At 56.1% G+C, this 26,282-nt stretch overlaps 16 non-coding genes and 2 pseudogenes across 16 annotated transcripts; 10 read left to right on the top strand and 8 right to left on the bottom strand.

The window, feature by feature from the left end:
• The first annotated feature begins 1,039 nt into the window (after nt 1-1,039).
• Nucleotides 1,040-1,203, top strand: LOC148631606 (U1 spliceosomal RNA). Its single transcript, XR_015934674.1, has one exon. It is a non-coding gene; the product is annotated as a U1 spliceosomal RNA (small nuclear RNA).
• A 1,596-nt stretch (nt 1,204-2,799) lies between these two features.
• LOC148631607 (U1 spliceosomal RNA) lies at nt 2,800-2,963 on the top strand. The gene has a single exon (XR_015934641.1). It is a non-coding gene; the product is annotated as a U1 spliceosomal RNA (small nuclear RNA).
• A 636-nt stretch (nt 2,964-3,599) lies between these two features.
• LOC148631608 (5S ribosomal RNA) lies at nt 3,600-3,718 on the bottom strand (annotated as a pseudogene).
• A 1,807-nt stretch (nt 3,719-5,525) lies between these two features.
• Nucleotides 5,526-5,689, top strand: LOC148631609 (U1 spliceosomal RNA). Its single transcript, XR_015934671.1, has one exon. It is a non-coding gene; the product is annotated as a U1 spliceosomal RNA (small nuclear RNA).
• Nucleotides 5,690-6,325: 636 nt separating this feature from the next.
• On the bottom strand, nt 6,326-6,444 carry LOC148631610 (5S ribosomal RNA). The gene has a single exon (XR_015934690.1). It is a non-coding gene; the product is annotated as a 5S ribosomal RNA (ribosomal RNA).
• A 1,788-nt stretch (nt 6,445-8,232) lies between these two features.
• On the top strand, nt 8,233-8,396 carry LOC148631611 (U1 spliceosomal RNA). The gene has a single exon (XR_015934651.1). It is a non-coding gene; the product is annotated as a U1 spliceosomal RNA (small nuclear RNA).
• A 636-nt stretch (nt 8,397-9,032) lies between these two features.
• Nucleotides 9,033-9,151, bottom strand: LOC148631612 (5S ribosomal RNA). Its single transcript, XR_015934710.1, has one exon. It is a non-coding gene; the product is annotated as a 5S ribosomal RNA (ribosomal RNA).
• A 1,807-nt stretch (nt 9,152-10,958) lies between these two features.
• On the top strand, nt 10,959-11,122 carry LOC148631613 (U1 spliceosomal RNA). Its single transcript, XR_015934662.1, has one exon. It is a non-coding gene; the product is annotated as a U1 spliceosomal RNA (small nuclear RNA).
• Nucleotides 11,123-11,758: 636 nt separating this feature from the next.
• Nucleotides 11,759-11,877, bottom strand: LOC148631614 (5S ribosomal RNA). Its single transcript, XR_015934702.1, has one exon. It is a non-coding gene; the product is annotated as a 5S ribosomal RNA (ribosomal RNA).
• Nucleotides 11,878-13,684: 1,807 nt separating this feature from the next.
• Nucleotides 13,685-13,848, top strand: LOC148631615 (U1 spliceosomal RNA). Its single transcript, XR_015934681.1, has one exon. It is a non-coding gene; the product is annotated as a U1 spliceosomal RNA (small nuclear RNA).
• Nucleotides 13,849-14,484: 636 nt separating this feature from the next.
• On the bottom strand, nt 14,485-14,603 carry LOC148631616 (5S ribosomal RNA). Its single transcript, XR_015934703.1, has one exon. It is a non-coding gene; the product is annotated as a 5S ribosomal RNA (ribosomal RNA).
• A 1,807-nt stretch (nt 14,604-16,410) lies between these two features.
• On the top strand, nt 16,411-16,574 carry LOC148631617 (U1 spliceosomal RNA). The gene has a single exon (XR_015934680.1). It is a non-coding gene; the product is annotated as a U1 spliceosomal RNA (small nuclear RNA).
• Nucleotides 16,575-17,210: 636 nt separating this feature from the next.
• On the bottom strand, nt 17,211-17,329 carry LOC148631618 (5S ribosomal RNA). The gene has a single exon (XR_015934704.1). It is a non-coding gene; the product is annotated as a 5S ribosomal RNA (ribosomal RNA).
• Nucleotides 17,330-19,136: 1,807 nt separating this feature from the next.
• Nucleotides 19,137-19,300, top strand: LOC148631619 (U1 spliceosomal RNA). Its single transcript, XR_015934668.1, has one exon. It is a non-coding gene; the product is annotated as a U1 spliceosomal RNA (small nuclear RNA).
• A 636-nt stretch (nt 19,301-19,936) lies between these two features.
• LOC148631620 (5S ribosomal RNA) lies at nt 19,937-20,055 on the bottom strand (annotated as a pseudogene).
• Nucleotides 20,056-21,830: 1,775 nt separating this feature from the next.
• Nucleotides 21,831-21,994, top strand: LOC148631621 (U1 spliceosomal RNA). The gene has a single exon (XR_015934675.1). It is a non-coding gene; the product is annotated as a U1 spliceosomal RNA (small nuclear RNA).
• Nucleotides 21,995-22,631: 637 nt separating this feature from the next.
• LOC148631622 (5S ribosomal RNA) lies at nt 22,632-22,750 on the bottom strand. Its single transcript, XR_015934694.1, has one exon. It is a non-coding gene; the product is annotated as a 5S ribosomal RNA (ribosomal RNA).
• A 1,292-nt stretch (nt 22,751-24,042) lies between these two features.
• Nucleotides 24,043-24,184, top strand: LOC148631623 (U4 spliceosomal RNA). Its single transcript, XR_015934648.1, has one exon. It is a non-coding gene; the product is annotated as a U4 spliceosomal RNA (small nuclear RNA).
• Nucleotides 24,185-26,282: the final 2,098 nt, after the last annotated feature.

Raw genomic sequence — 26,282 nt, forward strand, 5'->3', positions numbered from 1 at the left:
CCCTACTGGTCCCAGTCACACCTCTTGCAGGAGCAGCAGCAACCGGAGCTTTTCCGGGGTGGAATCTCCTATCCGGGTGCCGGCCAGGCTCACACCTGCTGGGCTGCCCCGGGGGTGAGCCCAGTCGAGAGTCGCAGGGCCAGATCTAGTCACCGGGGAGAAACGATACAAGTGAAGGATTGCTCGGCTCTCGGCACTTGAAAAGACCGACAAATGTCTCGTTCCCGCCGGAGCTGAATGTACCCGCATGTGTGGTGTCGTCTTCTTCCCCCGCCCCGCTGTGTTTGCTGTATTGTCTCTGAAGCCGGCCCCCCCGAGACGAGACGGGCTGTTCCTGTGCCCCAATTAACACTTTACAGGTGCCATTCCCCGGCATTGTGGCCATTGTCGGTGCTCACACGCGATAAGATAAGGCGGAGGAGAGCGGGGCATGCCCAGCGGCAGACATTCAAGGAGGGGGTAGGGCGAGGTGAGGTGAGGTGCGACACGCCGGAGCCCCGACGCAGCTAATGCGGAGCACTTGTTGGACTGGCATCGAAAGGACGTGTGCGCACGGAGCGAGCTTTCCCTGCGGCGGAGCGCGGGAACTTTCTCCCCCCCTCCCGCTGCAGGAGTTGTGTGCACTGCAGCGGTGCCGAGAGAAAAGCACAGAAGGCAGCAGGCTCTGGAGAGCAGGTAAGAGACGGAGCCTTGTGGGCAGGCGAGCAGGCCCGTTTTTTGGAAATTGCTGAAAAGGTTTGTTCGGTGTGTGGCAGGCGCACGTCGCAAGCTTGCGTGCCGATCTGCCGGTCTGGAGTTATGCAAATGAGGCCGAATTGCATCCCGGGACATGGTCCGAATGCGCAACGGCGACTGCAGATGTGTAGGAAACGGCGCGCTCGTTTTCTCGTTTTGCCCACACTTTTGAGTGTTAGTGTGGCGTGTGAGTGTGTGAAAGAGTGGGCCCAGCAGGAGGCGGTGGCGTGCGGGGCGAGGAGGTGGCCTAGGCTGCGCGATTTGTGCTGTGGGTGCGGGCCGCTTGCAGGGGCCTGTTTAACTCATACTTACCTGGCAGGGGAGATACCTTGATCAAGAAGGAGGTTCACCCAGGGCGAGGCTCGGCCATTGCACTCCGGCTGTGTTGACCCCTGCGAATTCCCCAAATGTGGGAATCTCGACTGCATAATTTCTAGAAGTGGGGGACTGCGTTCGCGCTCTCCCCTGATGTGCTTGGTCACCAGACAAAAACCTCCAGTGCACAGCACTCTGGAAACATTTCGGGGCTTTCGCGTGTTTATTTCAGCACGTAAAGCGCACCGGTCCAACACGTCGGCCGGGCGCGCGGCGCCTCCGCCCTCTTGTGGCCTTGCGGCGTCAGAGCAAGAGGCTCCTTCTCGCTGCCCTTCCGCTGTGTTGCAGGGCCCCGAGAGGGAACCCGGAGCGCGCACTTTGTGGGGGGCGGGGGACCGCGTTCGCGCTCTGCCCCCGGTCTCTTGCGCGAGTACTAAATCTCACGGACAGGGGGGCCTCGTCATTGATTGTTACAGGTGAGACGGGGATTAGGAGGAGACCCCGACTGATGTGTAAAGGGGAGCACTAACACCAGAGGGACACCCCCGGCGTCTCTTTTTGAGAGACGCCCTGGGGTTTCCTAATGGCCAAGGAGGGTCGGGACCTCGGTTTGACGCCTCCCCCGAAGGACGGCGCCTGTTTGTGCAGCAGAGTGTCGCCATCAGGAGGCTGGGGCGTAAGAGAGCCACACAGCCCGCAGGGTGAGCGCTCCCTACTGGTCCCAGTCACACCTCTTGCAGGAGCAGCAGCAACCGGAGCTTTTCCGGGGTGGAATCTCCCATCCGGGTGCCGGCCAGGCTCACACCTGCTGGGCTGCCCCGGGGGTGAGCCCAGTCGAGAGTCGCAGGGCCAGATCTAGTCACCGGGGAGAAACGATACAAGTGAAGGATTGCTCGGCTCTCGGCACTTGAAAAGACCGACAAATGTCTCGTTCCCGCCGGAGCTGAATGTACCCGCATGTGTGGTGTCGTCTTCTTCCCCCGCCCCACTGTGTTTGCTGTATTGTCTCTGAAGCCGGCCCCCCCGAGACGAGATGGGCTGTTCCTGTGCCCCAATTAACACTTTACAGGTGCCATTCCCCGGCATTGTGGCCATTGTCGGTGCTCACACGCGATAAGATAAGGCGGAGGAGAGCGGGGCATGCCCAGCGGCAGACATTCAAGGAGGGGGCAGTGCGAGGTGAGGTGAGGTGCGACACGCCGGAGCCCCGACGCAGCTAATGCGGAGCAGTTGTTGGACTGGCATCGAAAGGACGTGTGCGCACGGAGCGAGCCTTCCCTGCGGCGGAGCGTGGGAACTTTCTCCCCCCCTCCCGCTGCAGGAGTTGTGTGCACTGCAGCGGTGCCGAGAGAAAAGCACAGAAGGCAGCAGGCTCTGGAGAGCAGGTAAGAGACGGAGCCTTGTGGGCAGGCGAGCAGGCCCGTTTTTTGGAAATTGCTGAAAAGGTTTGTTCGGTGTGTGGCAGGCGCACGTCGCGAACTTGCGTGGCGATCTGCCGGTCTGGAGTTATGCAAATGAGGCCGAATTGCATCCCGGGACATGCTGCGAATGCGCAACGGCGACTGCAGATGTGTAGGAAACGGCGCGCTCGTTTTCTCGTTTTGCCCACACTTTTGAGTGTTAGTGTGGCGTGTGAGTGTGTGAAAGAGTGGGCCCAGCAGGAGGCGGTGGCGTGCGGGGCGAGGAGGTGGCCTAGGCTGCGCGATTTGTGCTGTGGGTGCGGGCCGCTTGCAGGGGCCTGTTTAACTCATACTTACCTGGCAGGGGAGATACCTTGATCAAGAAGGAGGTTCACCCAGGGCGAGGCTCGGCCATTGCACTCCGGCTGTGCTGACCCCTGCGAATTCCCCAAATGTGGGAATCTCGACTGCATAATTTCTGGTAGTGGGGGACTGCGTTCGCGCTCTCCCCTGATGTGCTTGGTCCAAAATCAGATACGGGAGGGTTAGGACACCACGAGCTGCGTGGCTGCGGAAGGATCCCGGTTCGACAGGAGTGGACGCCGCTGCTGGTTCTCGCTGGCTTTTAGTTAGGGGTCCGGAGAAGCATCTCAAGCTAGTTCCACTACTCCTTCCGGACGTTCATTCCCTTTTCAAAGTCAGTCGTTTTGCTGTAGTCTGCGTTCTTTAGGCTGATTATCGAGGTTAGCCTTTATTTGGTCATGGGGGGCCTCGGTACTGTATGCTGAGTCTAAAGACAGTTTCACCCGTTTTCTGATTGCTCGGTTCTGTACCAGTGCAGACATGTCAAACAGTGAATGGCTGTACCTTTATTGTATCCGTGCTCAATGAATGAAATCGGTAACAAATGAATATATGTCTAGTTATACGAAAAACGAGTGGTTTATCGACTCATCTTCATTTGCAGATTTAGAGGCAGCTTCGATATTCGTTTTACAGACGGGTTTTTTTTTTTGAATATGGGTCACACACATGCCACAGCAACAAAACATCTCTAGAGATGAGGCTATAGATCACCTTTCCATCCTGCAGGTTTTCCTCCCAAAGCCTACGGCACCAACGGCGACCCCTGCTGGCCGGGAGAGCAAAAGCTTACAGCACCTGGTATTCCCAGGCAGTCTCCCATCCAAGTACTAACCAGGCCCAACGCTGCTCAGCTGCCGAGATCAGACGAGATCGGGCGTGTTCAGGGTGGTGTGGCCGTAAGCGAAAGCCCCGGCGCCTGACTCGCTACTTGAAGCTGTGTGTGGCGGGGGTTCCGTGCCCCCCGAGCGGGACTGAAGGATCGTTCGTGTGCAACTCTTTGGAAAGGAGCTGCTTTCCAAATCGCATTGCGTGCCTGGATATTGGCGAATGCGCTCCCTTGTGTTGACTCGTCCCGCACTGGAGGAGGACAAACAATCTGCACGGAGGAGCACCAGGCAAGTCTTCACCAGACAAAAACCTCCAGTGCACAGCACTCTGGAAACATTTCGGGGCTTTCGCGTGTTTATTTCAGCACGTAAAGCGCACCGGTCCAACACGTCGGCCGGGCGCGCGGCGCCTCCGCCCTCTTGTGGCCTTGCGGCGTCAGAGCAAGAGGCTCCTTCTCGCTGCCCTTCCGCTGTGTTGCAGGGCCCCGAGAGGGAACCCGGAGCGCGCACTTTGTGGGGGGCGGGGGACCGCGTTCGCGCTCTGCCCCCGGTCTCTTGCGCGAGTACTAAATCTCACGGACAGGGGGGCCTCGTCATTGATTGTTACAGGTGAGACGGGGATTAGGAGGAGACCCCGACTGATGTGTAAAGGGGAGCACTAACACCAGAGGGACACCCCCGGCGTCTCTTTTTGAGAGACGCCCTGGGGTTTCCTAATGGCCAAGGAGGGTCGGGACCTCGGTTTGACGCCTCCCCCGAAGGACGGCGCCTGTTTGTGCAGCAGAGTGTCGCCATCAGGAGGCTGGGGCGTAAGAGAGCCACACAGCCCGCAGGGTGAGCGCTCCCTACTGGTCCCAGTCACACCTCTTGCAGGAGCAGCAGCAACCGGAGCTTTTCCGGGGTGGAATCTCCCATCCGGGTGCCGGCCAGGCTCACACCTGCTGGGCTGCCCCGGGGGTGAGCCCAGTCGAGAGTCGCAGGGCCAGATCTAGTCACCGGGGAGAAACGATACAAGTGAAGGATTGCTCGGCTCTCGGCACTTGAAAAGACCGACAAATGTCTCGTTCCCGCCGGAGCTGAATGTACCCGCATGTGTGGTGTCGTCTTCTTCCCCCGCCCCGCTGTGTTTGCTGTATTGTCTCTGAAGCCGGCCCCCCCGAGACGAGATGGGCTGTTCCTGTGCCCCAATTAACACTTTACAGGTGCCATTCCCCGGCATTGTGGCCATTGTCGGTGCTCACACGCGATAAGATAAGGCGGAGGAGAGCGGGGCATGCCCAGCGGCAGACATTCAAGGAGGGGGCAGTGCGAGGTGAGGTGAGGTGCGACACGCCGGAGCCCCGACGCAGCTAATGCGGAGCACTTGTTGGACTGGCATCGAAAGGACGTGTGCGCACGGAGCGAGCCTTCCCTGCGGCGGAGCGCGGGAACTTTCTCCCCCCCTCCCGCTGCAGGAGTTGTGTGCACTGCAGCGGTGCCGAGAGAAAAGCACAGAAGGCAGCAGGCTCTGGAGAGCAGGTAAGAGACGGAGCCTTGTGGGCAGGCGAGCAGGCCCGTTTTTTGGAAATTGCTGAAAAGGTTTGTTCGTTGTGTGGCAGGCGCACGTCGCGAGCTTGCGTGGCGATCTGCCGGTCTGGAGTTATGCAAATGAGGCCGAATTGCATCCCGGGACATGCTGCGAATGCGCAACGGCGACTGCAGATGTGTAGGAAACGGCGCGCTCGTTTTCTCGTTTTGCCCACACTTTTGAGTGTTAGTGTGGCGTGTGAGTGTGTGAAAGAGTGGGCCCAGCAGGAGGCGGTGGCGTGCGGGGCGAGGAGGTGGCCTAGGCTGCGCGATTTGTGCTGTGGGTGCGGGCCGCTTGCAGGGGCCTGTTTAACTCATGCTTACCTGGCAGGGGAGATACTTTGATCAAGAAGGAGGTTCACCCAGGGCGAGGCTCGGCCATTGCACTCCGGCTGTGCTGACCCCTGCGAATTCCCCAAATGTGGGAATCTCGACTGCATAATTTCTGGTAGTGGGGGACTGCGTTCGCGCTCTCCCCTGATGTGCTTGGTCCAAAATCAGATACGGGAGGGTTAGGACACCACGAGCTGCGTGGCTGCGGAAGGGTCCCGGTTCGACAGGAGTGGACGCCGCTGCTGGTTCTCGCTGGCTTTTAGTTAGGGGTCCGGAGAAGCATCTCAAGCTAGTTCCACTACTCCTTCCGGACGTTCATTCCCTTTTCAAAGTCAGTCGTTTTGCTGTAGTCTGCGTTCTTTAGGCTGATTATCGAGGTTAGCCTTTATTTGGTCATGGGGGGCCTCGGTACTGTATGCTGAGTCTAAAGACAGTTTCACCCGTTTTCTGATTGCTCGGTTCTGTACCAGTGCAGACATGTCAAACAGTGAATGGCTGTACCTCTATTGTATCCGTGCTCAATGAATGAAATCGGTAACAAATGAATATATGTCTAGTTATACGAAAAACGAGTGGTTTATCGACTCATCTTCATTTGCAGATTTAGAGGCAGCTTCGATATTCGTTTTACAGACGGGTTTTTTTTTTTGAATATGGGTCACACACATGCCACAGCAACAAAACATCTCTAGAGATGAGGCTATAGATCACCTTTCCATCCTGCAGGTTTTCCTCCCAAAGCCTACGGCACCAACGGCGACCCCTGCTGGCCGGGAGAGCAAAAGCTTACAGCACCTGGTATTCCCAGGCAGTCTCCCATCCAAGTACTAACCAGGCCCGACGCTGCTTAGCTTCCGAGATCAGACGAGATCGGGTGTGTTCAGGGTGGTGTGGCCGTAAGCGAAAGCCCCGGCCCCTGACTCGCTACTTGAAGCTGTGTGTGGCGGGGCTTCCGTGCCCCCCGAGCGGGACTGAAGGATCGTTCGTGTGCAACTCTTTGGAAAGGAGCTGCTTTCCAAATCGCATTGCGTGCCTGGATGTTGGCGAATGCGCTCCCTTGTGTTGGCTCGTCCCGCACTGGAGGAGGACAAACAATCTGCACGGAGGAGCACCAGGCAAGTCTTCACCAGACAAAAACCTCCAGTGCACAGCACTCTGGAAACATTTCGGGGCTTTCGCGTGTTTATTTCAGCACGTAAAGCGCACCGGTCCAACACGTCGGCCGGGCGCGCGGCGCCTCCGCCCTCTTGTGGCCTTGCGGCGTCAGAGCAAGAGGCTCCTTCTCGCTGCCCTTCCGCTGTGTTGCAGGGCCCCGAGAGGGAACCCGGAGCGCGCACTTTGTGGGGGGCGGGGGACCGCGTTCGCGCTCTGCCCCCGGTCTCTTGCGCGAGTACTAAATCTCACGGACAGGGGGGCCTCGTCATTGATTGTTACAGGTGAGACGGGGATTAGGAGGAGACCCCGACTGATGGGTAAAGGGGAGCACTAACACCAGAGGGACACCCCCGGCGTCTCTTTTTGAGAGACGCCCTGGGGTTTCCTAATGGCCAAGGAGGGTCGGGACCTCGGTTTGACCTCTGTTTGTGCAGCAGAGTGTCGCCATCAGGAGGCTGGGGCGTAAGAGAGCCACACAGCCCGCAGGGTGAGCGATCCCTACTGGTCCCAGTCACACCTCTTGCAGGAGCAGCAGCAACCGGAGCTTTTCCGGGGTGGAATCTCCTATCCGGGTGCCGGCCAGGCTCACACCTGCTGGGCTGCCCCGGGGGTGAGCCCAGTCGAGAGTCGCAGGGCCAGATCTAGTCACCGGGGAGAAACGATACAAGTGAAGGATTGCTCGGCTCTCGGCACTTGAAAAGACCGACAAATGTCTCGTTCCCGCTGGAGCTGAATGTACCCGCATGTGTGGTGTCGTCTTCTTCCCCCGCCCCGCTGTGTTTGCTGTATTGTCTCTGAAGCCGGCCCCCCCGAGACGAGACGGGCTGTTCCTGTGCCCCAATTAACACTTTACAGGTGCCATTCCCCGGCATTGTGGCCATTGTCGGTGCTCACACGCGATAAGATAAGGTGGAGGAGAGCGGGGCATGCCCAGCGGCAGACATTCAAGGAGGGGGCAGTGCGAGGTGAGGTGAGGTGCGACACGCCGGAGCCCCGACGCAGCTAATGCGGAGCACTTGTTGGACTGGCATCGAAAGGACGTGTGCGCACGGAGCGAGCCTTCCCTGCGGCGGAGCGCGGGAACTTTCTCCCCCCCTCCCGCTGCAGGAGTTGTGTGCACTGCAGCGGTGCCGAGAGAAAAGCACAGAAGGCAGCAGGCTCTGGAGAGCAGGTAAGAGACGGAGCCTTGTGGGCAGGCGAGCAGGCCCGTTTTTTGGAAATTGCTGAAAAGGTTTGTTCGGTGTGTGGCAGGCGCACGTCGCGAGCTTGCGTGGCGATCTGCCGGTCTGGAGTTATGCAAATGAGGCCGAATTGCATCCCGGGACATGCTGCGAATGCGCAACGGCGACTGCAGATGTGTAGGAAACGGCGCGCTCGTTTTCTCGTTTTGCCCACACTTTTGAGTGTTAGTGTGGCGTGTGAGTGTGTGAAAGAGTGGGCCCAGCAGGAGGCGGTGGCGTGCGGGGCGAGGAGGTGGCCTAGGCTGCGCGATTTGTGCTGTGGGTGCGGGCCGCTTGCAGGGGCCTGTTTAACTCATACTTACCTGGCAGGGGAGATACCTTGATCAAGAAGGAGGTTCACCCAGGGCGAGGCTCGGCCATTGCACTCCGGCTGTGCTGACCCCTGCGAATTCCCCAAATGTGGGAATCTCGACTGCATAATTTCTGGTAGTGGGGGACTGCGTTCGCGCTCTCCCCTGATGTGCTTGGTCCAAAATAAGATACGGGAGGGTTAGGACACCACGAGCTGCGTGGCTGCGGAAGGATCCCGGTTCGACAGGAGTGGACGCCGCTGCTGGTTCTCGCTGGCTTTTAGTTAGGGGTCCGGAGAAGCATCTCAAGCTAGTTCCACTACTCCTTCCGGACGTTCATTCCCTTTTCAAAGTCAGTCGTTTTGCTGTAGTCTGCGTTCTTTAGGCTGATTATCGAGGTTAGCCTTTATTTGGTCATGGGGGGCCTCGGTACTGTATGCTGAGTCTAAAGACAGTTTCACCCGTTTTCTGATTGCTCGGTTCTGTACCAGTGCAGACATGTCAAACAGTGAATGGCTGTACCTCTACTGTATCCGTGCTCAATGAATGAAATCGGTAACAAATGAATATATGTCTAGTTATACGAAAAACGAGTGGTTTATCAACTCATCTTCATTTGCAGATTTAGAGGCAGCTTCGATATTCGTTTTACAGACGGGTTTTTTTTTTTGAATATGGGTCACACACATGCCACAGCAACAAAACATCTCTAGAGATTAGGCTATAGATCACCTTTCCATCCTGCAGGTTTTCCTCCCAAAGCCTACGGCACCAACGGCGACCCCTGCTGGCCGGGAGAGCAAAAGCTTACAGCACCTGGTATTCCCAGGCAGTCTCCCATCCAAGTACTAACCAGGCCCGACGCTGCTTAGCTTCCGAGATCAGACGAGATCGGGCGTGTTCAGGGTGGTGTGGCCGTAAGAGAAAGCCCCGGCGCCTGACTCGCTACTTGAAGCTGTGTGTGGCGGGGGTTCCGTGCCCCCCGAGCGGGACTGAAGGATCGTTCGTGTGCAACTCTTTGGAAAGGAGCTGCTTTCCAAATCGCATTGCGTGCCTGGATGTTGGCGAATGCGCTCCCTTGTGTTGACTCGTCCCGCACTGGAGGAGGACAAACAATCTGCACGGAGGAGCACCAGGCAAGTCTTCACCAGACAAAAACCTCCAGTGCACAGCACTCTGGAAACATTTCGGGGCTTTCGCGTGTTTATTTCAGCACGTAAAGCGCACCGGTCCAACACGTCGGCCGGGCGCGCGGCGCCTCCGCCCTCTTGTGGCCTTGCGGCATCAGAGCAAGAGGCTCCTTCTCGCTGCCCTTCCGCTGTGTTGCAGGGCCCCGAGAGGGAACCCGGAGCGTGCACTTTGTGGGGGGCGGGGGACCGCGTTCGCGCTCTGCCCCCGGTCTCTTTCGCGAGTACTAAATCTCACGGACAGGGGGGCCTCATCATTGATTGTTACAGGTGAGACGGGGATTAGGAGGAGACCCCGACTGATGGGTAAAGGGGAGCACTAACACCAGAGGGACACCCCCGGCGTCTCTTTTTGAGAGACGCCCTGGGGTTTCCTAATGGCCAAGGAGGGTCGGGACCTCGGTTTGACGCCTCCCCCGAAGGACGGCGCCTGTTTGTGCAGCAGAGTGTCGCCATCAGGAGGCTGGGGCGTAAGAGAGCCACACAGCCCGCAGGGTGAGCGCTCCCTACTGGTCCCAGTCACACCTCTTGCAGGAGCAGCAGCAACCGGAGCTTTTCCGGGGTGGAATCTCCCATCCGGGTGCCGGCCAGGCTCACACCTGCTGGGCTGCCCCGGGGGTGAGCCCAGTCGAGAGTCGCAGGGCCAGATCTAGTTACCGGGGAGAAACGAAACAAGTGAAGGATTGCTCGGCTCTCGGCACTTGAAAAGACCGACAAATGTCTCGTTCCCACCGGAGCTGAATGTACCCGCATGTGTGGTGTCGTCTTCTTCCCCCGCCCCGCTGTGTTTGCTGTATTGTCTCTGAAGCCGGCCCCCCCGAGACGAGACGGGCTGTTCCTGTGCCCCAATTAACACTTTACAGGTGCCATTCCCCGGCATTGTAGCCATTGTCGGTGCTCACACGCGATAAGATAAGGCGGAGGAGAGCGGGGCATGCCCAGCGGCAGACATTCAAGGAGGGGGCAGTGCGAGGTGAGGTGAGGTGCGACACGCCGGAGCCCCGACGCAGCTAATGCGGAGCACTTGTTGGACTGGCATCGAAAGGACGTGTGCGCACGGAGCGAGCCTTCCCTGCGGCGGAGCGCGGGAACTTTTTCCCCCCCTCCCGCTGCAGGAGTTGTGTGCACTGCAGCGGTGCCGAGAGAAAAGCACAGAAGGCAGCAGGCTCTGGAGAGCAGGTAAGAGACGGAGCCTTGTGGGCAGGCGAGCAGGCCCGTTTTTTGGAAATTGCTGAAAAGGTTTGTTCGGTGTGTGGCAGGCGCACGTCGCGAGCTTGCGTGGCGATCTGCCGGTCTGGAGTTATGCAAATGAGGCCGAATTGCATCCCAGGACATGCTGCGAATGCGCAACGGCGACTGCAGATGTGTAGGAAACGGCGCGCTCGTTTTCTCGTTTTGCCCACACTTTTGAGTGTTAGTGTGGCGTGTGAGTGTGTGAAAGAGTGGGCCCAGCAGGAGGCGGTGGCGTGCGGGGCGAGGAGGTGGCCTAGGCTGCGCGATTTGTGCTGTGGGTGCGGGCCGCTTGCAGGGGCCTGTTTAACTCATACTTACCTGGCAGGGGAGATACCTTGATCAAGAAGGAGGTTCACCTAGGGCGAGGCTCGGCCATTGCACTCCGGCTGTGTTGACCCCTGCGAATTCCCCAAATGTGGGAATCTCGACTGCATAATTTCTGGTAGTGGGGGACTGCGTTCGCGCTCTCCCCTGATGTGCTTGGTCCAAAATCAGATACGGGAGGGTTAGGACACCACGAGCTGCGTGGCTGCGGAAGGATCCTGGTTCGACAGGAGTGGACGCCGCTGCTGGTTCTCGCTGGCTTTTAGTTAGGGGTCCGGAGAAGCATCTCAAGCTAGTTCCACTACTCCTTCCGGACGTTCATTCCCTTTTCAAAGTCAGTCGTTTTGCTGTAGTCTGCGTTCTTTAGGCTGATTATCGAGGTTAGCCTTTATTTGGTCATGGGGGGCCTCGGTACTGTATGCTGAGTCTAAAGACAGTTTCACCCGTTTTCTGATTGCTCGGTTCTGTACCAGTGCAGACATGTCAAACAGTGAATGGCTGTAATTCTATTGTATCCGTGCTCAATGAATGAAATCGGTAACAAATGAATATATGTCTAGTTATACGAAAAACGAGTGGTTTATCGACTCATCTTCATTTGCAGATTTAGAGGCAGCTTCGATATTCGTTTTACAGACGGGTTTTTTTTTTTGAATATGGGTCACACACATGCCACAGCAACAAAACATCTCTAGAGATGAGGCTATAGATCACCTTTCCATCCTGCAGGTTTTCCTCCCAAAGCCTACGGCACCAACGGCGACCCCTGCTGGCCGGGAGAGCAAAAGCTTACAGCACCTGGTATTCCCAGGCAGTCTCCCATCCAAGTACTAACCAGGCCCGACGCTGCTTAGCTTCCGAGATCAGACGAGATCGGGCGTGTTCAGGGTGGTGTGGCCGTAAGCGAAAGCCCCGGCGCCTGACTCGCTACTTGAAGCTATGTGTGGCGGGGCTTCCGTGCCCCCCGAGCGGGACTGAAGGATCGTTCGTGTGCAACTCTTTGGAAAGGAGCTGCTTTCCAAATCGCATTGCGTGCCTGGATGTTGGCGAATGCGCTCCCTTGTGTTGACTCGTCCCGCACTGGAGGAGGACAAACAATCTGCACGGAGGAGCACCAGGCAAGTCTTCACCAGACAAAAACCTCCAGTGCACAGCACTCTGGAAACATTTCGGGGCTTTCGCGTGTTTATTTCAGCACGTAAAGCGCACCGGTCCAACACGTCGGCCGGGCGCGCGGCGCCTCCGCCCTCTTGTGGCCTTGCGGCATCAGAGCAAGAGGCTCCTTCTCGCTGCCCTTCCGCTGTGTTGCAGGGCCCCGAGAGGGAACCCGGAGCGTGCACTTTGTGGGGGGCGGGGGACCGCGTTCGCGCTCTGCCCCCGGTCTCTTTCGCGAGTACTAAATCTCACGGACAGGGGGGCCTCATCATTGATTGTTACAGGTGAGACGGGGATTAGGAGGAGACCCCGACTGATGGGTAAAGGGGAGCACTAACACCAGAGGGACACCCCCGGCGTCTCTTTTTGAGAGACGCCCTGGGGTTTCCTAATGGCCAAGGAGGGTCGGGACCTCGGTTTGACGCCTCCCCCGAAGGACGGCGCCTGTTTGTGCAGCAGAGTGTCGCCATCAGGAGGCTGGGGCGTAAGAGAGCCACACAGCCCGCAGGGTGAGCGCTCCCTACTGGTCCCAGTCACACCTCTTGCAGGAGCAGCAGCAACCGGAGCTTTTCCGGGGTGGAATCTCCCATCCGGGTGCCGGCCAGGCTCACACCTGCTGGGCTGCCCCGGGGGTGAGCCCAGTCGAGAGTCGCAGGGCCAGATCTAGTCACCGGGGAGAAACGATACAAGTGAAGGATTGCTCGGCTCTCGGCACTTGAAAAGACCGACAAATGTCTCGTTCCCGCCGGAGCTGAATGTACCCGCATGTGTGGTGTCGTCTTCTTCCCCCGCCCCGCTGTGTTTGCTGTATTGTCTCTGAAGCCGGCCCCCCCGAGACGAGACGGGCTGTTCCTGTGCCCCAATTAACACTTTACAGGTGCCATTCCCCGGCATTGTGGCCATTGTCGGTGCTCACACGCGATAAGATAAGGCGGAGGAGAGCGGGGCATGCCCAGCGGCAGACATTCAAGGAGGGGGCAGTGCGAGGTGAGGTGAGGTGCGACACGCCGGAGCCCCGACGCAGCTAATGCGGAGCACTTGTTGGACTGGCATCGAAAGGACGTGTGCGCACGGAGCGAGCCTTCCCTGCGGCGGAGCGCGGGAACTTTTTCCCCCCCTCCCGCTGCAGGAGTTGTGTGCACTGCAGCGGTGCCGAGAGAAAAGCACAGAAGGCAGCAGGCTCTGGAGAGCAGGTAAGAGACGGAGCCTTGTGGGCAGGCGAGCAGGCCCGTTTTTTGGAAATTGCTGAAAAGGTTTGTTCGGTGTGTGGCAGGCGCACGTCGCGAGCTTGCGTGGCGATCTGCCGGTCTGGAGTTATGCAAATGAGGCCGAATTGCATCCCAGGACATGCTGCGAATGCGCAACGGCGACTGCAGATGTGTATGAAACGGCGCGCTCGTTTTCTCGTTTTGCCCACACTTTTGAGTGTTAGTGTGGCGTGTGAGTGTGTGAAAGAGTGGGCCCAGCAGGAGGCGGTGGCGTGCGGGGCGAGGAGGTGGCCTAGGCTGCGCGATTTGTGCTGTGGGTGCGGGCCGCTTGCAGGGGCCTGTTTAACTCATACTTACCTGGCAGGGGAGATACCTTGATCAAGAAGGAGGTTCACCTAGGGCGAGGCTCGGCCATTGCACTCCGGCTGTGTTGACCCCTGCGAATTCCCCAAATGTGGGAATCTCCACTGCATAATTTCTGGTAGTGGGGGACTGCGTTCGCGCTCTCCCCTGATGTGCTTGGTCCAAAATCAGATACGGGAGGGTTAGGACACCACGAGCTGCGTGGCTGCGGAAGGATCCCGGTTCGACAGGAGTGGACGCCGCTGCTGGTTCTCGCTGGCTTTTAGTTAGGGGTCCGGAGAAGCATCTCAAGCTAGTTCCACTACTCCTTCCGGACGTTCATTCCCTTTTCAAAGTCAGTCGTTTTGCTGTAGTCTGCGTTCTTTAGGCTGATTATCGAGGTTAGCCTTTATTTGGTCATGGGGGGCCTCGGTACTGTATGCTGAGTCTAAAGACAGTTTCACCCGTTTTCTGATTGCTCGGTTCTGTACCAGTGCAGACATGTCAAACAGTGAATGGCTGTAATTCTATTGTATCCGTGCTCAATGAATGAAATCGGTAACAAATGAATATATGTCTAGTTATACGAAAAACGAGTGGTTTATCGACTCATCTTCATTTGCAGATTTAGAGGCAGCTTCGATATTCGTTTTACAGACGGGTTTTTTTTTTTTAATATGGGTCACACACATGCCACAGCAACAAAACATCTCTAGAGATGAGGCTATAGATCACCTTTCCATCCTGCAGGTTTTCCTCCCAAAGCCTACGGCACCAACGGCGACCCCTGCTGGCCGGGAGAGCAAAAGCTTACAGCACCTGGTATTCCCAGGCAGTCTCCCATCCAAGTACTAACCAGGCCCGACGCTGCTTAGCTTCCGAGATCAGACGAGATCGGGCGTGTTCAGGGTGGTGTGGCCGTAAGCGAAAGCCCCGGCGCCTGACTCGCTACTTGAAGCTATGTGTGGCGGGGCTTCCGTGCCCCCCGAGCGGGACTGAAGGATCGTTCGTGTGCAACTCTTTGGAAAGGAGCTGCTTTCCAAATCGCATTGCGTGCCTGGATGTTGGCGAATGCGCTCCCTTGTGTTGGCTCGTCCCGCACTGGAGGAGGACAAACAATCTGCACGGAGGAGCACCAGGCAAGTCTTCACCAGACAAAAACCTCCAGTGCACAGCACTCTGGAAACATTTCGGGGCTTTCGCGTGTTTATTTCAGCACGTAAAGCGCACCGGTCCAACACGTCGGCCGGGCGCGCGGCGCCTCCGCCCTCTTGTGGCCTTGCGGCGTCAGAGCAAGAGGCTCCTTCTCGCTGCCCTTCCGCTGTGTTGCAGGGCCCCGAGAGGGAACCCGGAGCGCGCACTTTGTGGGGGGCGGGGGACCGCGTTCGCGCTCTGCCCCCGGTCTCTTGCGCGAGTACTAAATCTCACGGACAGGGGGGCCTCGTCATTGATTGTTACAGGTGAGACGGGGATTAGGAGGAGACCCCGACTGATGGGTAAAGGGGAGCACTAACACCAGAGGGACACCCCCGGCGTCTCTTTTTGAGAGACGCCCTGGGGTTTCCTAATGGCCAAGGAGGGTCGGGACCTCGGTTTGACGCCTCCCCCGAAGGACGGCGCCTGTTTGTGCAGCAGAGTGTCGCCATCAGGAGGCTGGGGCGTAAGAGAGCCACACAGCCCGCAGGGTGAGCGCTCCCTACTGGTCCCAGTCACACCTCTTGCAGGAGCAGCAGCAACCGGAGCTTTTCCGGGGTGGAATCTCCCATCCGGGTGCCGGCCAGGCTCACACCTGCTGGGCTGCCCCGGGGGTGAGCCCAGTCGAGAGTCGCAGGGCCAGATCTAGTCACCGGGGAGAAACGATACAAGTGAAGGATTGCTCGGCTCTCGGCACTTGAAAAGACCGACAAATGTCTCGTTCCCGCCGGAGCTGAATGTACCCGCATGTGTGGTGTCGTCTTCTTCCCCCGCCCCGCTGTGTTTGCTGTATTGTCTCTGAAGCCGGCCCCCCCGAGACGAGACGGGCTGTTCCTGTGCCCCAATTAACACTTTACAGGTGCCATTCCCCGGCATTGTGGCCATTGTCGGTGCTGACACGCGATAAGATAAGGCGGAGGAGAGCGGGGCATGCCCAGCGGCAGACATTCAAGGAGGGGGCGGGGCGAGGTGAGGTGAGGTGCGACACGCCGGAGCCCCGACGCAGCTAATGCGGAGCACTTGTTGGACTGGCATCGAAAGGACGTGTGCGCACGGAGCGAGCCTTCCCTGCGGCGGAGCGCGGGAACTTTCTCCCCCCCTCCCGCTGCAGGAGTTGTGTGCACTGCAGCGGTGCCGAGAGAAAAGCACAGAAGGCAGCAGGCTCTGGAGAGCAGGTAAGAGACGGAGCCTTGTGGGCAGGCGAGCAGGCCCGTTTTTTGGAAATTGCTGAAAAGGTTTGTTCGGTGTGTGGCAGGCGCACGTCGCGAGCTTGCGTGGCGATCTGCCGGTCTGGAGTTATGCAAATGAGGCCGAATTGCATCCCAGGACATGCTGCGAATGCGCAACGGCGACTGCAGATGTGTAGGAAACGGCGCGCTCGTTTTCTCGTTTTGCCCACACTTTTGTGTGTTAGTGTGGCGTGTGAGTGTGTGAAAGAGTGGGCCCAGCAGGAGGCGGTGGCGTGCGGGGCGAGGAGGTGGCCTAGGCTGCGCGATTTGTGCTGTGGGTGCGGGCCGCTTGCAGGGGCCTGTTTAACTCATACTTACCTGGCAGGGGAGATACCTTGATCAAGAAGGAGGTTCACCTAGGGCGAGGCTCGGCCATTGCACTCCAGCTGTGTTGACCCCTGCGAATTCCCCAAATGTGGGAATCTCGACTGCATAATTTCTGGTAGTGGGGGACTGCGTTCGCGCTCTCCCCTGATGTGCTTGGTCCAAAATCAGATACGGGAGGGTTAGGACACCACGAGCTGCGTGGCTGTGGAAGGATCCCGGTTCGACAGGAGTGGACGCCGCTGCTGGTTCTCGCTGGCTTTTAGTTAGGGGTCCGGAGAAGCATCTCAAGCTAGTTCCACTACTCCTTCCGGACGTTCATTCCCTTTTCAAAGTCAGTCGTTTTGCTGTAGTCTGCGTTCTTTAGGCTGATTATCGAGGTTAGCCTTTATTTGGTCATGGGGGGCCTCGGTACTGTATGCTGAGTCTAAAGACAGTTTCACCCGTTTTCTGATTGCTCGGTTCTGTACCAGTGCAGACATGTCAAACAGTGAATGGCTGTAATTCTATTGTATCCGTGCTCAATGAATGAAATCGGTAACAAATGAATATATGTCTAGTTATACGAAAAACGAGTGGTTTATCGACTCATCTTCATTTGCAGATTTAGAGGCAGCTTCGATATTCGTTTTACAGACGGGTTTTTTTTTTTGAATATGGGTCACACACATGCCACAGCAACAAAACATCTCTAGAGATGAGGCTATAGATCACCTTTCCATCCTGCAGGTTTTCCTCCCAAAGCCTACGGCACCAACGGCGACCCCTGCTGGCCGGGAGAGCAAAAGCTTACAGCACCTGGTATTCCCAGGCAGTCTCCCATCCAAGTACTAACCAGGCCCGACGCTGCTTAGCTTCCGAGATCAGACGAGATCGGGCGTGTTCAGGGTGGTGTGGCCGTAAGCGAAAGCCCCGGCGCCTGACTCGCTACTTGAAGCTGTGTGTGGCGGGGGTTCCGTGCCCCCCGAGCGGGACTGAAGGATCGTTCGTGTGCCACTCTTTGGAAAGGAGCTGCTTTCCAAATCGCATTGCGTGCCTGGATGTTGGCGAATGCGCTCCCTTGTGTTGGCACGTCCCGCACTGGAGGAGGACAAACAATCTGCACGGAGGAGCACCAGGCAAGTCTTCACCAGACAAAAACCTCCAGTGCACAGCACTCTGGAAACATTTCGGGGCTTTCGCGTGTTTATTTCAGCACGTAAAGCGCACCGGTCCAACACGTCGGCCGGGCGCGCGGCGCCTCCGCCCTCTTGTGGCCTTGCGGCGTCAGAGCAAGAGGCTCCTTCTCGCTGCCCTTCCGCTGTGTTGCAGGGCCCCGAGAGGGAACCCGGAGCGCGCACATTGTGGGGGGCGGGGGACCGCGTTCGCGCTCTGCCCCCGGTCTCTTGCGCGAGTACTAAATCTCACGGACAGGGGGGCCTCGTCATTGATTGTTACAGGTGAGACGGGGATTAGGAGGAGACCCCGACTGATGGGTAAAGGGGAGCACTAACACCAGAGGGACACCCCCGGCGTCTCTTTTTGAGAGACGCCCTGGGGTTTCCTAATGGCCAAGGAGGGTCGGGACCTCGGTTTGACGCCTCCCCCGAAGGACGGCGCCTGTTTGTGCAGCAGAGTGTCGCCATCAGGAGGCTGGGGCGTAAGAGAGCCACACAGCCCGCAGGGTGAGCGCTCCCTACTGGTCCCAGTCACACCTCTTGCAGGAGCAGCAGCAACCGGAGCTTTTCCGGGGTGGAATCTCCCATCCGGGTGCCGGCCAGGCTCACACCTGCTGGGCTGCCCCGGGGGTGAGCCCAGTCGAGAGTCGCAGGGCCAGATCTAGTTACCGGGGAGAAACGATACAAGTGAAGGATTGCTCGGCTCTCGGCACTTGAAAAGACCGACAAATGTCTCGTTCCCACCGGAGCTGAATGTACCCGCATGTGTGGTGTCGTCTTCTTCCCCCGCCCCGCTGTGTTTGCTGTATTGTCTCTGAAGCCGGCCCCCCCGAGACGAGACGGGCTGTTCCTGTGCCCCAATTAACACTTTACAGGTGCCATTCCCCGGCATTGTAGCCATTGTCGGTGCTCACACGCGATAAGATAAGGCGGAGGAGAGCGGGGCATGCCCAGCGGCAGACATTCAAGGAGGGGGCAGTGCGAGGTGAGGTGAGGTGCGACACGCCGGAGCCCCGACGCAGCTAATGCGGAGCACTTGTTGGACTGGCATCGAAAGGACGTGTGCGCACGGAGCGAGCCTTCCCTGCGGCGGAGCGCGGGAACTTTCTCCCCCCCTCCCGCTGCAGGAGTTGTGTGCACTGCAGCGGTGCCGAGAGAAAAGCACAGAAGGCAGCAGGCTCTGGAGAGCAGGTAAGAGACGGAGCCTTGTGGGCAGGCGAGCAGGCCCGTTTTTTGGAAATTGCTGAAAAGGTTTGTTCGGTGTGTGGCAGGCGCACGTCGCGAGCTTGCGTGGCGATCTGCCGGTCTGGAGTTATGCAAATGAGGCCGAATTGCATCCCGGGACATGCTGCGAATGCGCAACGGCGACTGCAGATGTGTAGGAAACGGCGCGCTCGTTTTCTCGTTTTGCCCACACTTTTGAGTGTTAGTGTGGCGTGTGAGTGTGTGAAAGAGTGGGCCCAGCAGGAGGCGGTGGCGTGCGGGGCGAGGAGGTGGCCTAGGCTGCGCGATTTGTGCTGTGGGTGCGGGCCGCTTGCAGGGGCCTGTTTAACTCATACTTACCTGGCAGGGGAGATACTTTGATCAAGAAGGAGGTTCACCCAGGGCGAGGCTTGGCCATTGCACTCCGGCTGTGCTGACCCCTGCGAATTCCCCAAATGTGGGAATCTCGACTGCATAATTTCTGGTAGTGGGGGACTGCGTTCGCGCTCTCCCCTGATGTGCTTGGACCAAAATCAGATACGGGAGGGTTAGGACACCACGAGCTGCGTGGCTGCGGAAGGATCCCGGTTCGACAGGAGTGGACGCCGCTGCTGGTTCTCGCTGGCTTTTAGTTAGGGGTCCGGAGAAGCATCTCAAGCTAGTTCCACTACTCCTTCCGGACGTTCATTCCTTTTTCAAAGTCAGTCATTTTGCTGTAGTCTGCGTTCTTTAGGCTGATTATCGAGGTTAGCCTTTATTTGGTCATGGGGGGCCTCGGTACTGTATGCTGAGTCTAAAGACAGTTTCACCCGTTTTCTGATTGCTCGGTTCTGTACCAGTGCAGACATGTCAAACAGTGAATGGCTGTACCTCTATTGTATCCGTGCTCAATGAATGAAATCGGTAACAAATGAATATATGTCTAGTTATACGAAAAACGAGTGGTTTATCGACTCATCTTCATTTGCAGATTTAGAGGCAGCTTCGATATTCGTTTTACAGATGGGTTTTTTTTTTTGAATATGGGTCACACACATGCCACAGCAACAAAACATCTCTAGAGATGAGGCTATAGATCACCTTTCCATCCTGCAGGTTTTCCTCCCAAAGCCTACGGCACCAACGGCGACCCCTGCTGGCCGGGAGAGCAAAAGCTTACAGCACCTGGTATTCCCAGGCAGTCTCCCATCCAAGTACTAACCAGGCCTGACGCTGCTTAGCTTCCGAGATCAGACAAGATCGGGCGTGTTCAGGGTGGTGTGGCCGTAAGCGAAAGCCCTAGCGCCTGACTCGCTACTTGAAGCTGTGTGTGGCGGGGCTTCCGTGCCCCCCGAGCGGGACTGAAGGATCGTTCGTGTGCAACTCTTTGGAAAGGAGCTGCTTTCCAAATCGCATTGCGTGCCTGGATGTTGGCGAATGCGCTCCCTTGTGTTGGCTCGTCCCGCACTGGAGGAGGACAAACAATCTGCACGGAGGAGCACCAGGCAAGTCTTCACCAGACAAAAACCTCCAGTGCACAGCACTCTGGAAACATTTCGGGGCTTTCGCGTGTTTATTTCAGCACGTAAAGCGCACCGGTCCAACACGTCGGCCGGGCGCGCGGCGCCTCCGCCCTCTTGTGGCCTTGCGGCGTCAGAGCAAGAGGCTCCTTCTCGCTGCCCTTCCGCTGTGTTGCAGGACCCGGAGCGCGCACTTTGTGGGGGGCGGGGGACCGCGTTCGCGCTCTGCCCCCGGTCTCTTGCGCGAGTACTAAATCTCACGGACAGGGGGGCCTCGTCATTGATTGTTACAGGTGAGACGGGGATTAGGAGGAGACCCCGACTGATGGGTAAAGGGGAGCACTAACACCAGAGGGACACCCCCGGCGTCTCTTTTTGAGAGACGCCCTGGGGTTTCCTAATGGCCAAGGAGGGTCGGGACCTCGGTTTGACCTCTGTTTGTGCAGCAGAGTGTCGCCATCAGGAGGCTGGGGCGTAAGAGAGCCACACAGCCCGCAGGGTGAGCGCTCCCTACTGGTCCCAGTCACACCTCTTGCAGGAGCAGCAGCAACCGGAGCTTTTCCGGGGTGGAATCTCCTATCCGGGTGCTGGCCAGGCTCACACCTGCTGGGCTGCCCCGGGGGTGAGCCCAGTCGAGAGTCGCAGGGCCAGATCTAGTCACCGGGGAGAAACGATACAAGTGAAGGATTGCTCGGCTCTCGGCACTTGAAAAGACCGACAAATGTCTCGTTCCCGCCGGAGCTGAATGTACCCGCATGTGTGGTGTCGTCTTCTTCCCCCGCCCCGCTGTGTTTGCTGTATTGTCTCTGAAGCCGGCCCCCCCGAGACGAGACGGGCTGTTCCTGTGCCCCAATTAACACTTTACAGGTGCCATTCCCCGGCATTGTGGCCATTGTCGGTGCTCACACGCGATAAGATAAGGCGGAGGAGAGCGGGGCATGCCCAGCGGCAGACATTCAAGGAGGGGGTAGGGCGAGGTGAGGTGAGGTGCGACACGCCGGAGCCCCGACGCAGCTAATGCGGAGCACTTGTTGGACTGGCATCGAAAGGACGTGTGCGCACGGAGCGAGCCTTCCCTGCGGCGGAGCGTGGGAACTTTCTCCCCCCCTCCCGCTGCAGGAGTTGTGTGCACTGCAGCGGTGCCGAGAGAAAAGCACAGAAGGCAGCAGGCTCTGGAGAGCAGGTAAGAGACGGAGCCTTGTGGGCAGGCGAGCAGGCCCGTTTTTTGGAAATTGCTGAAAAGGTTTGTTCGGTGTGTGGCAGGCGCACGTCGCGAACTTGCGTGGCGATCTGCCGGTCTGGAGTTATGCAAATGAGGCCGAATTGCATCCCGGGACATGCTGCGAATGCGCAACGGCGACTGCAGATGTGTAGGAAACGGCGCGCTCGTTTTCTCGTTTTGTCCACACTTTTGAGTGTTAGTGTGGCGTGTGAGTGTGTGAAAGAGTGGGCCCAGCAGGAGGCGGTGGCGTGCGGGGCGAGGAGGTGGCCTAGGCTGCGCGATTTGTGCTGTGGGTGCGGGCCGCTTGCAGGGGCATGTTTAACTCATACTTACCTGGCAGGGGAGATACCTTGATCAAGAAGGAGGTTCACCCAGGGCGAGGCTCGGCCATTGCACTCCGGCTGTGTTGACCCCTGCGAATTCCCCAAATGTGGGAATCTCGACTGCATAATTTCTAGAAGTGGGGGACTGCGTTCGCGCTCTCCCCTGATGTGCTTGGTCCAAAATCAGATACGGGAGGGTTAGGACACCACGAGCTGCGTGGCTGCGGAAGGATCCCGGTTCGACAGGAGTGGACGCCGCTGCTGGTTCTCGCTGGCTTTTAGTTAGGGGTCCGGAGAAGCATCTCAAGCTAGTTCCACTACTCCTTCCGGACGTTCATTCCCTTTTCAAAGTCAGTCGTTTTGCTGTAGTCTGCGTTCTTTAGGCTGATTATCGAGGTTAGCCTTTATTTGGTCATGGGGGGCCTCGGTACTGTATGCTGAGTCTAAAGACAGTTTCACCCGTTTTCTGATTGCTCGGTTCTGTACCAGTGCAGACATGTCAAACAGTGAATGGCTGTACCTCTATTGTATCCGTGCTCAATGAATGAAATCGGTAACAAATGAATATATGTCTAGTTATACGAAAAACGAGTGGTTTATCGACTCATCTTCATTTGCAGATTTAGAGGCAGCTTCGATATTCGTTTTACAGACGGGTTTTTTTTTTTTGAATATGGGTCACACACATGCCACAGCAACAAAACATCTCTAGAGATGAGGCTATAGATCACCTTTCCATCCTGCAGGTTTTCCTCCCAAAGCCTACGGCACCAACGGCGACCCCTGCTGGCCGGGAGAGCAAGAGCTTATAGCACCTGGTATTCCCAGGCGGTCTCCCATCCAAGTACTAACCAGGCCCGACCCTGCTTAGCTTCCGAGATCAGACGAGATCGGGCGTGTTCAGAGTGGTGTGGCCGTAAGCGAAAGCCCTGGCGCCTGACTCGCTACTTGAAGCTGTGTGTGGCGGGGGCTCCGTGCCCCCCGAGCGGGACTGAAGGATCGTTCGTGTGCAACTCTTTGGAAAGGAGCTGCTTTCCAAATCGCATTGCGTGCCTGGATGTTGGCGAATGCGCTCCCTTGTGTTGGCTCGTCCCGCACTGGAGGAGGACAAAGAATCTGCACGGAGGAGCACCAGGCAAGTCTTCAGTGCACAGCACTCTGGAAACATTTCGGGGCTGTCGCGTGTTTATTTCAGCACGTAAAGCGCACCGGTCCAACACTTCGGCCGGGCGCGCGGCGCCTCCGCCCTCTTGCTGCCCCTGCAGCTGCTTCACTTTTCCCTTTAGTTGCCATCGATTTTTTTGTAGTGCTATACATATACGATTGAGGTATCTTAGAGTTCTCCTTCGAAGACCCAGCACTCTCTTTTCTTTTCCCAGTGTTACTCATATCGGACTTTTTAAACCTAAAAAAAAATCGTTTTTTTTTCTTTCAATTATAACTGAAGTTTAAACAACTAGTGTTAAGTCCTTATTTTTCTGTAGTCAAAAAAAGCAAAAATTAACATTCAGGTCATGAAAAACTCAAAAAAACTCCCCAACCACTAAACTTTACCTCCCACCTGAGCGCCATCTTGAACGCCCCTACCACCAGAGAATGCTCACGATTTCGGAAGCTGTCTCCGGGACGTGCTGATTCCACACATCCTGAATAAATCATGATATTGTTAGTTGCTGTAGCTAGACGTTCAAATGAGTTTCATGGCCAGATGGACTGTTTCCTCCAGCGGTATAATATTGCAGTGAGACAGCACGATGCCTGCAAGACTATGTCACGCTAAACGCCACAGATTGTGTTTGTCCGTTCGTGTCAGTCGTCCCGCAGCCACGGGAAGTGGGACACAAACATGCTGCAATGCTTTCAAGACGTTAGGATTTGTTTGTGCAACATCCAAGAGGAGTACTTGTGGCTTGAATGTGAACTGTACGTGCCCGCCCCCTTTCCTCTGTAGTGCATGAGTTCCTCCCGGCATGCCCTTCGTCATTGTTCTGTCATCTTGTATTTAAAGGGTTGTATTTCTGCTGCTGAAAATAAGCAACGGTTTTCTCACAACGCCCTTTGTTCCCAACGGAGCCCTTGTCTGTCATGAAATTCTTCAAAACCTCAAGCTAGAAGAAGAAGAAGACGACAAATATGAAGCGTTATAGCAACGACATGCCATGACACGATCGATAACGATTTCCATAGGATCCCCGCGGTTGCCTGGCAACCGTCAGCTTTGCGCAGTGGCAGTATCGTAGCCTGTGAGGTTTAGCCGAGGCGTGATTATTGCTAGTTGAAAACTTTTCCCAATACCCCGCTTCCGCCGGTTTGCAATACAATCGGCGAAAGCAATTTTTGACAGTCTCGTCAGAGACTGAGCAAGGTGTTTAAAGACAGATTTGGTCACGGTGATATCATGGTAGAAAGAAACGAACTTGTTACGTGTCAACAGAAACGCTCTTTCAGCTTTATGCAGAGAACAGCGTCTGTCGAGATTACTTTTGTGTCAGCGCGAAACGCCGTGTGCTTGTCAGTATGATTTCATATTGCTCGTAGCGGCGCCTGGCTTTTGTCTGTCAAACGTTAGGTTGCGCTTCTTCATGCTGCATCGTCGGCATGAGTGGAGCATTTTAAACGTCTGTACTTACTGCGCCCCATAAGAAATCGTTTGTCCCCATTCAAAAGAGATTGTGCGATGTCCTGCAGCGTTCGCAAAGCAAACCTTTGACAGTTTGAAAAGAGGAATTTATTCTGCTTCCTGTGCGTGCAGTAGTTACAAAGTTGAACGTCTTTACACGATCTGCTGCAGTTTTCAGTGGGTGGGCTTTGTCAAATGGCTTGGAAAAACGCACTGTGTTTCTGCTCGGGAAACATCATGAGCAGTGTCCTGCATGTTTTCTGTGTATAGCTGTCTTTTAACGCATACAGAATTCATTCGAAATCATTGATTTCTCCAATTAACAAGGGTCTCTTTTTGAACCTGCCAGAAGCATTCTTATAATGTAACAGATTTACTCCGGGGAAGGGCAGCATGACATTGAGAGTAGCTCAAGCTTTCAGCACCTTTATCTGACTGCATGTATGCAGACTCTGCTCAGAATCCCCTGTAAGATTCTCCTTCAATTCCGTTTTGCAGTGCTTTAGCTCTTTCAAAAGGCTTCGCTTTGCTAGTCACAATCCAAGGCTCATGACAGCATTTGAAAACATTCGCAACTGCGTTGGCCGGGAATCGAACCTGGGTTAACTGCTTTGAGGGCAGCTATGCGCAACACTGGCTCGCTCCAGAATAAATCTCACGTCGAGAGCATATTTTTTTCCATTTTACCGTGAGTCGGGCTCAGCTGCACAGAGGAGAGAGCAGAGCAATGAGGTCACGGGGACAGGGGAGTCACACGCTGGCGGTTTGAATACGCGGAAGATCACTGAGGGATCCACAGTATATGGACCCTCCGTGCGCCATCAGTCCGCACTCCGGACTCTGAATCCTGCCATCCGAGTTAAGATCTCGGCGGAACCTGAGGCGCAGTTCCTTCTTAAAACGTAATCTGGTGAGCATTTCTAGAATCGTACTTGTATAGATGCAGCCTTTAATGTGTTGCTAGGTTAAAATTGATGACTTCTTGTATTTCAGTAGGCAACTGCCCTCTTGATTTCGGATTTAATTTCTTTATTACAGGGGCGCTTTTATGAAGACAGAGTCATGTTCAGGTACTTTGCTTGATGGAGGAAGCTCATTTCGGACTCTGTGATCTGCTCACCTGGAAAGGTCTGCTATACTACTACAAGAGAGAAGTAGAGTCTGGAAGAAGGGACAATTTTATGATGCTTTGGAAGATAATGTTTTTTTTTTCTTATACTGAAAATGAAAGGTAGTTGTTTCTATATGGACTCAGTCTTTGGAATTTGTATATATATATTTCAGTGATCCCTCAGCCATTCCTTCTGTATTGTAATTCAATTTCTCTTTTAAAATTCCTTCCCCACTTCTAGGACCTGCAGTTGCTGAACTCCACAATGGCTTCTATTGGAAAGTCTGTGACTGAGACCAAGTGTTCACTTTTTTATGAAACCATTATTTATTTAGGAGCAATGAGCAATTCTTATATAAATGCAATAAAATCATTATGCTCAAACTATGAGAGAGAAAATTAAGGATAATTTAAGAAATCAGTCTTAGCTTGTTTCTATACACAGATGGTATTATTTATTTTCAAAGGAAACCCGCGAGGATTCCCCTGGTGTGCAAGATGTGCCTGAATACTCTTGATCAGCTTCCTGCTCACTTGAAGAGGGCGTGTATGAAGCACGCCACGGCAGAAAACATCAGGATGGCCTCTCAACAGGCGAGGGAGGACATGATGAATCACCTGAAGAATGGGGTTATCGTGGATTACCACAGAATAGAGATCGTGTCTGGTGAGGCAAACAGGATAGTGGTTGTAAGACTGCTAGAGTCCTTGGGCCTTTTTGTA

This window comes from Lepisosteus platostomus, unplaced genomic scaffold, assembly GCF_059453375.1.
Source record: "Lepisosteus platostomus isolate fLepPlt1 unplaced genomic scaffold, fLepPlt1.hap1 Scaffold_75_H1, whole genome shotgun sequence".
In the NCBI taxonomy this organism is placed as follows: domain Eukaryota; kingdom Metazoa; phylum Chordata; class Actinopteri; order Semionotiformes; family Lepisosteidae; genus Lepisosteus; species Lepisosteus platostomus.